General features: G+C 41.3%; 1 pseudogene; it reads right to left on the reverse strand.

Moving 5' to 3' along the window:
* Positions 1-3342: 3342 nt before the first annotated feature.
* Positions 3343-8717, reverse strand: LOC103628793 (serine/threonine-protein kinase OXI1-like; annotated as a pseudogene).
* Between the last annotated feature and the right edge of the window lie 2665 nt (positions 8718-11382).

Raw genomic sequence — 11382 nt, forward strand, 5'->3', positions numbered from 1 at the left:
CTCCGATGATGCAACAAAGGTGAGTTTTTGCACTCTGCAAATAAACTGTGAATTTCTCCGTGAGTTTTCAGTACTGGGTTGATGAATATTTGAGATCATTAGTTTATATTTCCATTGTCATTAGGTTACTGATTATGTGTTTTTAAAGTTAGAAAGCTTGGTTCCTATCATGCGGCAAACTATTACTTTTAGTAGTACCCTAGAAGAATTAATTCAGCTATATTATACTTTTGGTTGAATACATGGTTATTAGGTCCTCACAAGTGCTTTAGTTTAGAGCCTGGTTTCAGTTCTGCAGCAAATATTTTCAAGTATCATAGTAAATGTAGTTTGATCATCAAAGAATCAGTTGAGTTCAAGAACATTTTTTCTGGCTCCGTTGTTTTTGTTACCCGGTGTGTTTTATTACCCAATCAAGCTATAAGGCTCCGTTTGCTTCCTTTAGTTTATGGACTATTAGTTAGAAGACTAAAGTTTAGTCCATATCATGTTTGGTTTTAGGGACTAAAACTATTCAAAACACATTAAATTAATCATAAAAGAAAAAGAAATAAAATATCCCTTAGCATTATCTTGTCATTAGTGCAACTGAAATAAAAGATGGACACAATGTGGAATTTATATGGTTTAATTCCATTTAGTTATTCTTTGAGGGACTAGAGACTAAAACAGTTTAGTCCATGTTTTAGTCTCATCGTTTGACAATTTAGAGACTAATCTTTAATCACTCAAAGTTGACCTAAATTGTAGTCTAGTCCATTTTACTTGCACCTTGCAGCTAGCAGGCTGTACTAATTTAGAAGATTTCCAGGTTCCAGCCAAAGCTCACGAAAAAACAAATACCTGCTGATGCTGCCCCCAAATCTAGTGCAGCACACTTGTCTACGTTTTGTAGCAGTTTTGGTGGTCAGGTAGTTGCTGATGTGACGATCTGCCAACTTTTGCAAGTCAATGGTGTTCTTTTCAGATGTACTTTTGCTCACTTAAACCCAGTTCTTACGAAATGATCTCACTTATGCTTATGCCGCCAGACCCAGACACCAGGTCGTGGGATGCTCGGTGCTGGACTCCAGACTATGGTTCTATTTGGCACAGCTGTTGCTTGTTGAAAAAACAGTTTATCTAATAAGTTGATAAAAAGCAGCTTCTGCTTGTTGGCTGCTTTTAGTTCATTTTGAAAAGAAGCTGAACTGATAAGCTACTGCAGAAGTTGTCATTTGGCAGAACTTCTGCTTAAATTTGTGAAGAAGCTGAAAATAAGCTGTGCCAAACATGGCTTATGGCTCTGCTTATTCTATGCTTCTTCATAACAGTCAACTTATGTAATAACTTATCAGTTCAGTAGCTTTTCAATCAGAAGTTGCTTTTTACCGGCTTCTCGGATAAGATGATTTTCCAACAAGTAGCAGAACAGAACCTATAGCCTATAGGTAAAGAGTTGTTATTGCCTATGGGATCACAAAATCACATAATCCAATTAAAGGCAAAATAGAATAAAATGATATTTCTCCAGCAGAGAGCAAGACATCCCGAAAAAAGGAATGATAGCCTCATAGCCACTTATATTTCCTCTGTCCACATGAAAGAACAATAGGATATGAAATCAAATTTGGTAAAAGCAAGAACAACAATAAGACCTCATATTAGAAGAAATGGCTCAAGTTGAAAGGATATATGTTTTTTGTTGGATAAGATCATGTGACCCTATCTCTATCTCATTTACCTATATAAATAGACCCCCTTGTACCCTGTACTTGAACAACATATAATACATCTGTTTTCCCGTGGTTTTTTTTCTCCTCCACATTGGGGTAGTTTTTTCCACGCTAAACTCTGTGTCTCCTTTTCCACCTGCGATCCTAACATTTCTAAACAATGTTCTTATAACATATGATACAATTTTGACAGCTTTAAACTTCTTAATATTGTAAAAAACATAGATGAGTTTGAACATATTAAAAGGTGATGTCAAATTATCATTTTGGCAGCTTTAAACTTCTTGATATTGTAACAAAAATCAGAGGTGAATTTGAACTGATTAAAATGTGATGTCAAATTCCATTTTTGTTTTGGGAATGCACGTTTATGTCTTTGATGTGCCATTTGCATAAGTAATAACTAAAAGTCTAGAACTGTGAATTTCTGCACCTTTGATGTTGTGACAAAAATCATAGGTACTTTCTTCGCTATGTAAATAAACTGCAAATTTCTGCATCTATTTGTTGTACTAGGTTGATAAATCTTTGAGATCATTGTTACAAAATTAACAGGGTCTAAGATTAATTTGATAATGCAGCACAAAACTTAAAAACAAGATCTACTGGCAGATAATATCCATGATGTTAGAAAAAACAGATCTGAACTAACTCAACAAGATTAACACATATAAGAAAAATAGACAACATATCTAACCATAAGACCATAAATAAACTGAAAATAGAGATTTACTTATAGTGATTTCCATGAGTGATGGTGTGGCGAACACGAGCGGATATGAGCGAAGCACTTTCTATAAACCTGGTTCACCGGCACCCATGCATGTCATCAAACCGACGAGTTGGTTCGGAGACACTATTCTCCATTGATCTGCTGCACGACACACGGAGGGACGATATGGCAGAGAAGCAGCGGCGCGGAGAGTTGAAAAGGTGAGGATGGGATGTGTGCGCATAACCCCCTCACGCATTGGACGTCTCATATATATAGGGTCGCCTTAACGTCTCATATTTGGTCTCTAAATTCTAGGAACCGTCTCTTGTAACCTCTCTACGTGCAATTGCTCGGAAATCTCGCACGTAAGGTGCACGCCCATTACTTACAGTTGATGTGACAGTCTAGATGTGTTATTCGGTAACTAAATAAACAAAAGACAAAAAATAAATTGCTGTTTAGAACACATCACGACACGATCATGCATTATCGTAAGTCACAAGTCACGCGATAAATAACGCGAAAAACACGAATCGCGAGCAAGCGCGCGTGCATGTGGCAACCTTTATAACTCTTTGTTTGTCTTATGTGAAGAGTAGTGAATATACCAGAGGCGGAGCCAGGAAGAAGATATAAGGGGGCCAAACAACCTCGTGTGTATGTATAGTAACATAAAAAATTATACTAATTATAGGTATCAAATCAATCTTATGTATATAGAAAGGAAAATTTTCTCTAAATTTACATATATAATTTCAAAATCAACAAATTTCTATATTACAAAGCCGGTTCAAACCGTGGCAGCTAAGGCTATCCACGTAACCGGAATTTCTCCTATACGCTCGATCACGAATCAATGTCTCACGTGTGTCCCCTTGCTGCTTCTGCCTCTAGAAACTTCCAACAGACGCATCAAAGCTCTCCACGTAAATCTCTTTTTTCTGGCATTTCGATCCCAAAACTGACGGCATCGCCGTCGCCGAGCGACCCGGTCTCCATTCCGTCGCCGTCGCCGCCGCCGACACGGCCTCCGTCCGCCACAGGCCAAGCCTTCCCGCCCTCCGCATCGTTGGACGCGAACACCTCGCAGACGACCTTCTCGACGTCAAGCGCCTCGTCGCCGTCCTCGCCCTCGTCCTGCGGCGGCGGCGTCGGGATGAACGGCGGGCGCGCCACCTGCAGGATGCGGTCCCAGTCGACGCCGCAGAAGAAAGGGTGCGCCTTGACGCCGCGCGCGCCGATGCGCTTCTCGGGGTCCTTCTCGAGGAGGCGGGCGATGAGGTCGCGCAGCGGCGTCTGCTCGCCGACGAGCTCCGGCTGCTTGGTGAGGACACGGTAGAAGGTCTCCCTGCGGCTCTGCCCCCGGAACGGCGTGCGGCCGTAGAGCATCTCGTATAGCACCACGCCCAGGCCCCACCAGTCCACCGTGAAGTCGTGGCCGCGCCCGGCGATGATCTCCGGCGCTACGTAGTCCTCCATCCCCACGAACGAGTTTGACTTTCGGCGCCGGACGAGGCAGCGGAGGAGGCCGTGGTCGTCGTCGAGGACGACGACGAGGAGGAGGAGGAGGCCGTCCGCGAGGTGGACAGCGGCGACGACGAGTTCGTGGCCGGGGCGGCAGGCTTTGTGGCGATGGCGGTGCGGAATGGGAAGCACAGTGCGGCGCCCACTGGATTCCTTGCACTGCCGCGGCTCGGCGATGGCGCGGCGACCAGAAGCGCCGGCTTGGGACTGGTCACCGGCGCGTCAGGCTCCTGCGGCGGCGCCGGGAGCCGCGTGGAGAGGTCGAAATCGACGAGCATGATGTGGCCACTGTCCTGGATGAGGACGTTCTCCGGCTTGAGGTCCAGGTACACGATGCCGAGGCTGTGCAGGTACTCGAGCGCCAGCACCAGCTCCGCGGCGTAGAACCTGCGGTTGGAAAAACCCAAAAAAAACGATCAGGGCAGAAATTAGCGGCCAAAATTGTCAGACACTTGCGCGGCCGAGCACCGCCAGCACGCTTCGCTCCTCCCTACGCAGTGTGTTACCATCTATCGATCCCTAGATTTGGGAGGTTTCTGTGCGTGCACATCAAGATTCCAACTGATGCGTCTTGGTTTTTTTCCCTGGATTCTGCTGGGCAACTGACTGCGTTGGCTACAATTAGTAGTATCCGATCCCTTCTTTAGTATTATAATATAGAAATTTTGCAATATGACCGTCGAAATGAACCAAAGGTTGGCGATTCTAAACATAGCCTGTGAAATTTTCTACATGTTGCTTGCTATAATTATTGTTTGCAAATTCACTTTCAGGATACATTCACAGAGTCGGTCGTACCGCACATGTTGAGGAAGGCAAATGAAGTGCATTGTTGTTCTTACTACCAGTTTCTTGACCTGCCACTGCCCCTATACTAAATTAAGAGAAATCACACATTTATTGGTTGTTTGCAGGTGACCAATGTTACTCTAACAGAATACGAGTTTAATAAGAAGAATGTGCCACATTTGTAATTGTAAGTACTCCTTTCAATATACCTGAATTATCCCAGCCCCCCTTTTGTCATATATTGTCATATATATTCAATTTGAGCCACTAAACAGGAAAACATTGTTGGTGATTACTTCCAGCCGAAGAATCCTACAGATTCTACGTTTTGGCATACAACTTTCACGCTAAGAAAGACATCTTTTGTATTCATCAACTTCAACTTGATCTACAGGTAAATGTCTTGCAAAGTTTACATTAACTGCACAGCTAATATTACCTTAAAGTTCAGCTTATTCCTTACTGCCAACCTAGCGGATAACACAAATATTACTTAAATGCTGAAATTTTATATAGTCTATTTTGCATCACTAATATTATATATATATATATATATATTCTGTCTTGCAGCAATGTCAGGAGAATGAGCATGAGCTAATTGGTCACTATCACTCAGTTTAAAACAACTTAGTGACCTCTATTTGCATATGGATCAACAGGTTGTCGATACTAAGCATAATAGCTAAACGTGAAAAACTTTTTCAGACTATTTGTGTTGTAATCAAATGACATCTTCGGAACCTTGGCGGCGCTTCGAGGAATCACTGGCCTACACAAAAACAAGGTAAATTCCTACAATTTTTTTGAAAGGTTTGTCACTTACATTTTCTCCATTGTAATTGACTGAAAACTAAAATTCTCCAACCTCTCTATCACATGCGTGCTGGTAAATCTGAAAAAGCTCAAAAACAAATACGTATCCCAATCTTACTTCTTGATTTATGTTTTTCCTTGCATTCTACCTTTTTCTCTCATCACATAAACATTTTATTACTCTAATGTTTATCCTATTTAGTTAACTGCAATTGACTAAAAACTAATTTTCCCTAGCCTCTCTGTCACATGTACATTTTATTGTTTTGTTATTTATGCGGAGAAATCCGAAAAAAGCTCTAAGGCAAGTATCTCAATCTTTTTTTAGATTTATGTTTATTTCCTTACATAGTAGTTTCTTTGTATTTATATGTACAAGACCGTCCACTCTAATACTTTATTACTCTAATGCTTGTCCTATTTAGTTAACTGCAATAAAAATGCTTTCCATTAGCCTGTCAACGATTATTTTCTTCAACCTTTGCTCAGCTTCGTGGTTTTAGGGTTTGTTCCATTCGTCTGCGACATCTATGGGGAAAAGTATTTGGATTACTACCAGCTGCGTATTGGAGAATCTTATTCTAGGAATTCTTTCTCTGTCCCTCCCACCCTTTTCAATTTGAGAATGGAAAGGAATAGCATGCCTGTGTGATAATAAGCCATTTGAGGATGAGAAACATCGCCAAAACTAGCAGTCACCTCATTCTCCCTATACTAACTACATCATTTACATTTCCCACTTAAATGTTGTCTACTGAAAAGCAAATCGTCATTCAGTAACAAATCTGAATCCATAAACCTAATGAAGTAGACAATATCTTTTCCTTAAACAAGCCAGCTGCTGTTGGCCTCGTGCACGCACCGCTATGGCAGAGACATTTTGTTTGATCATTGAAGTTTCCTTATCAAATAGTCTGCTGTTGGGTTCAGGTAGCTATGACTTTATTTCTTAATGCTTGTAGAAATATGTATTCATTCCATTGCTTGCATTAGACTATCATTGATGGTTTCTTTGATTAACTTGAACAATAAAATTGTTGTGGTACTTTTATCTATTGGGCTTTCACCATGGGTTATGTTTTTCCCTGATATAGGATTTCTATTCCTCACTCTCATATAGGTGAACTTGGTTCGTTCAATGAAAAGGATCCACTGGGAATGAATGGGAAGACTGGGGTAGCATCTTCATTAGCCGAAAGGAATTAGTATCCACTAGCATAATTCGAAGAACGAACAAAAAAAGGTGTCACTGCTTAGGTAGGAGGATGGATGGATGTGGTCCAATCTATGTGTGATATCTTGCATGCAAATATATCAGAGCATAAAGGGAGCTTGAACTGCATAGTGATGTGAAGTTCATCTGCATTCCTTAAGTGTGATTGTTCGTAACTATCTATAATCATTTACTACACTTCAGGTCTCGTGCCATAATTTTTGCCAAGAGAATAACAATTGTACTTGGTTGCTGTGCGAGTTTTCAAAAAGTTCAGATTTTTTCACATCATCATGATTAACTTTATATTTGCTCCTTTACACTTATTTACTTCCTAACATCTATACAATAACCATACATTATATTATGATGTTAAGCGGGATCGAATGCGCGCATGGGCGCGCGCCATACACTAGTAACTGTTAAAAGAACTCATGTTTTATTTGAGTGCAACTGAAGCCTTGAGGTACTTCTTTTTTGCTTAGAAAAATCAGCAGGGTGATAGCAGTTATGTAGCTTTTCTCTTCTTGATCATCCTCTTGTTGTACAACAAGCCAATTAGCAATTTCATCTTCTTTAGAATTAGAATTGTTTTGTTCTCTCTTGGGACACAACAACAATATCATAAAAAAGAATAGGACAAATTAGCCATATACTTTTATCGGTATTAATCAACCACTGTCAAATGAAATTAAATAAAGTACTGTCGTACTGCCGACTGATCTAGTGTAGGGTGCAGCAACCTTATCCTTGTGTAATTATGTATGCAATATGCTGACAACGTGAACTTCAGTACGTCAGAACGTAATTACCTTGGTAGTCGCCGTGCGCCGCACAAGAACAATCTTGTGTTTGTGTACGCCCAACAAGCTGTCTCGGTGTCTGCGTGATGCTAGGCGGTGACCGGCGACTCGGCGAGAGCTGAGTGAATCTTGAACTAGTATAGGGTGCATCAACCTTGTCCTTGTGTAGTTGTGTATGCACAACGTGAACATACATCAGAACGCAATTAAGTTGGTAGTCGTCGAGTGCCACACAAGAACAATATTGTATTTGTGTTTTGTATACGCCTGGCAAGCTGCGTCTCAGCGTCTGCGTGACCTCTGGCGGCGACCGACGAGTGAATCGTGATGCCTGTTGGCTGGAAGCCAAATAATTAGGTCATCAACAATTTATTAGGAATAAACAATGAGTTGGGCCAATTATGACCTTTTGTCCTTTTTTGGGCTGTTGAGTCCTAGACGTGGCCCAAAAGGTTTGTGCATGAAGGGGGTAAAAATGGCATTTCGAATTATTAGGTCCATAGAAAACATGTTAGTAGCTGTATTGGGTATTTCATCTACTAAGCGCTATTTAAATGGGGCAAATAAGCGAGATCAACGAATGTTGTGGCATTTTAGCGAGCGGCAACGATAAACGATCTAAATAAGCAATTTTCTCGAGATGTGACTAGGTTTAATTGATATATAATTATAATAATTTGTTGTAGATGTTGACAGGCCATGACCCCCTTCCCTCCGTCAATGCTGACTACTCCCACATATAACTTGGTTTTCTCCTCTCCCTAGATAAGAAATATAGGACTAAAGGCTCATGTCATTTGTACACACCACTTTAGCTTTTTTATTGAACTGGGTTGCACACAAATGGGCAAAATTCCAACGATCATCTGTTTATATTTTTTATTGCTGCTTGAGTTATGTTGTCATTAGGTTTATTAATTATGGTTATGTGTTTTTAAAGTTGAAAGCTTAGTTCCTATGATTAATTCTGATCAGTAATGTTCGTCTGCTATGATCAGTAATGTGTTTTTAAAGTTGAAAGCTTAGTTCCTATGATTAATTCCATGTCTTGGGTATTTCTGTTCCTTGCAGTGCCACATCCACGAGCTTCAACGGAAACAGCACGTTGTGGCCATCACCATCAGTCCATCACGGTACTTGTCCATTCTCGTTAGATACTACCTCCTTCGTTCTTAAATAATTATCATCACTTAGTTTATTTTTTTAACTAAATCGTGAAAAATAAAAAAGAACAGAGAGTAACTGAAATTGCTCCGTTTCTGACATCCCATAGTACTGATTTCGTTTTCTCCTGTCGGCTTTCTCGATTTTAATTTTGGTTTTGTTTTGAGCAAAAATATGAATTTGGAAGTGGCGTAGGCTTTTCGCGAGTTTTCCATCCAAGACAGAACATGCGGGTCCCGGGCCGAGGGGTTCGGAACTTTGGTTCCCACACTTAATAGCGAAGAAATATATCCGGCCTGGGCCTATAAGGCTATAGCACATTCAGGCGGCCCAGCAGGAAGCCAAGAATTACTCGCTGTGTCTCGAATATTGTCGTCTGCTATTTTTTTTAAATTAAAACATGATAAATAAAAAAATACAGGAAGTACTACCGTGAAAAAAAAACTACACTGTCGTAAAAGGCAGTATTTTTATATGTCAACTATAAGCCGGATATAGTTCTTTCCCCAACTTTTAAAACCAGTCACATGTGACTCTCGTACCTATTTTTATCGGTAGTTTTTCTTTTTTTTACTGTAAAAATTGTACTATAATCTAATCTTGTTGGACTCCAGGAAAGTACATCTACATAGGGAACATCCAGTATGTTTACAAAGTTTTTCTTACAGCTTTAAATCTATGATTTTTATAACTAATTTATAAATGTAGTTTATTGATCCAATTATGGTGTTTTTTTATTTTGAGGCCAATTATTGCATACTTGAGCTGTATTCAAATTTTTATTAAGTGAATCATGTATAACTGAGATTCAAAGCAAAAAAACAAGAGATGATATACAATGTACTATGAGCTCGATGCCTCGATGCAAAGGCAAAGGCTTGTGGTGTCTTCGACGACATGTTAGTAGGGAGAATTTTGTCAATGCATGTTGTCGGTGGGAGAAATCCACCGGCCGGGTGGTGGAACGCACCCACTCTAATTCTAAGATGAGGAGGGGACCTAAGCGGTCTGCCTGTCTGGTGGATGCGTGACGAACACAAGAGAACACGAGGGATTATAGTGGTTCAGGCCGCCGGAGGCCGCCGGAGCGTAATATCCTATCTCCACTGTGTGTAAGTTGTATTGAGTAAGTGATTGAGTGTGTCCCTTGTAACGATGTGTGTCTTCTCTTTTATAGTTTAAGGGAGACACATACAAGGATGCTGAGCCCCGACATGCGGGCCAGGAGCATAATGGAAGAAATACATTGTGGGAATAACTAATGCTGATAGAGTATCGCATGAGTAATCAGCGGAAGTCATGATGGCTGTAGTTCATGCAGCATTGATAGGCAGTAACCCGCACGAGTAATGGTGAGTCATTGCCCTCGATACGGTAACATGTGAGTAATTGCGCGGCCCACGTATCGTGGACTGGGCACGCTGCCTGTGAGTGGAATGGACATGTGCATGCCTTATCCATAATGAATGCGAAGGCGCGCGTAGCCCAGAGGCGTCATGCCAGGTTCCGTCCGTTGGCTTATGCCGCGCGTAGTATGCCACATGGCAGCATCGAGTCTTCGCCTGAGCGGGGAGCAGGAGTGTATGCGGATAGGTCCGGACACGTGTCGGCACCGGACCCCCACCTGGGCCCTGATTAAGGACCGGGTGTGTTCTGTCCTGGGACCTTGGGACCCTACTATGAGCGGCCCGGACCCCATACGGGGGGTCCGGATCCCATTCCAGGGGTCCGGCCCATACACGTGGGGTCCTGGACCAAACTTGGAGGTCCGGACTGTATATCCAGGGGTCCGGCACTTTCCCACGGAGATCCGAACTCACTGTTGATGCCTTATAGTATATCACTTTCTCTGGACACGTGGCGCCCCCAGACCCGCCTATGTGGTGGGGTCAGGCGCTGTTGCTGGCCCAGAGTAGTCGCCCGAGGCTGGGGCGAGTCATGGTCTGGTCCCACATACAACTCTTTTACCACGCGACTAAAGATAGTCGCGTGGGTACTGCGTCTTTATACAGTAGTAAGGGGTACCCTAGTTTCAGGGTACCGACACATGTGATGATGACTTTAAATTTGTCATGATATGGTCGTTTGGAAGAAAAAAATCAAAAATAAAGAACTTAAAACAAATACTTATACCTCTAATGAATCTTATATAAAAAAATTATCAACTGAAAAAAATAAAGATCTTACTAGGAACTATAATTTTAGTATAGACTGTGTTAATATTCGAGATCATGTAAAAAAGATGAATTTCAGATTCAAGTAAATTAAAATAAATATTTGATCAGCTCTATTCTAAAATGAAATTTATATTAATATGGCTTAATATGAAAGAGTTATATTTTTTATAAAATAGAGAAATGAGACCAAACAATAGATGGGTCACCGTTCAAGAAATCCTTTTGAAATTATCACGGTGGGCATTCTGCCTAGGGCGACGGCAAGGGGGGGGGGGGCACAGGGGGCAATGTTCCCCTAATGCTCCCCTAATTTTGTAAGATATCTTAGGTTTTTAGCTAATTCTTATGTAAATAGTGCATAAAATGTTTCTAATAGCTTCTTTAATCTAATTTGGTCCCCCTAATTTTAGATTCTAGCTTTGCCCCTGAATTTGCCCGGTCTTTAAAGTTGAGATGCGCTAGTGTGTAG

Source organism: Zea mays, chromosome 5 (assembly GCF_902167145.1).
Source record: "Zea mays cultivar B73 chromosome 5, Zm-B73-REFERENCE-NAM-5.0, whole genome shotgun sequence".
In the NCBI taxonomy this organism is placed as follows: Eukaryota; Viridiplantae; Streptophyta; class Magnoliopsida; order Poales; family Poaceae; genus Zea; species Zea mays.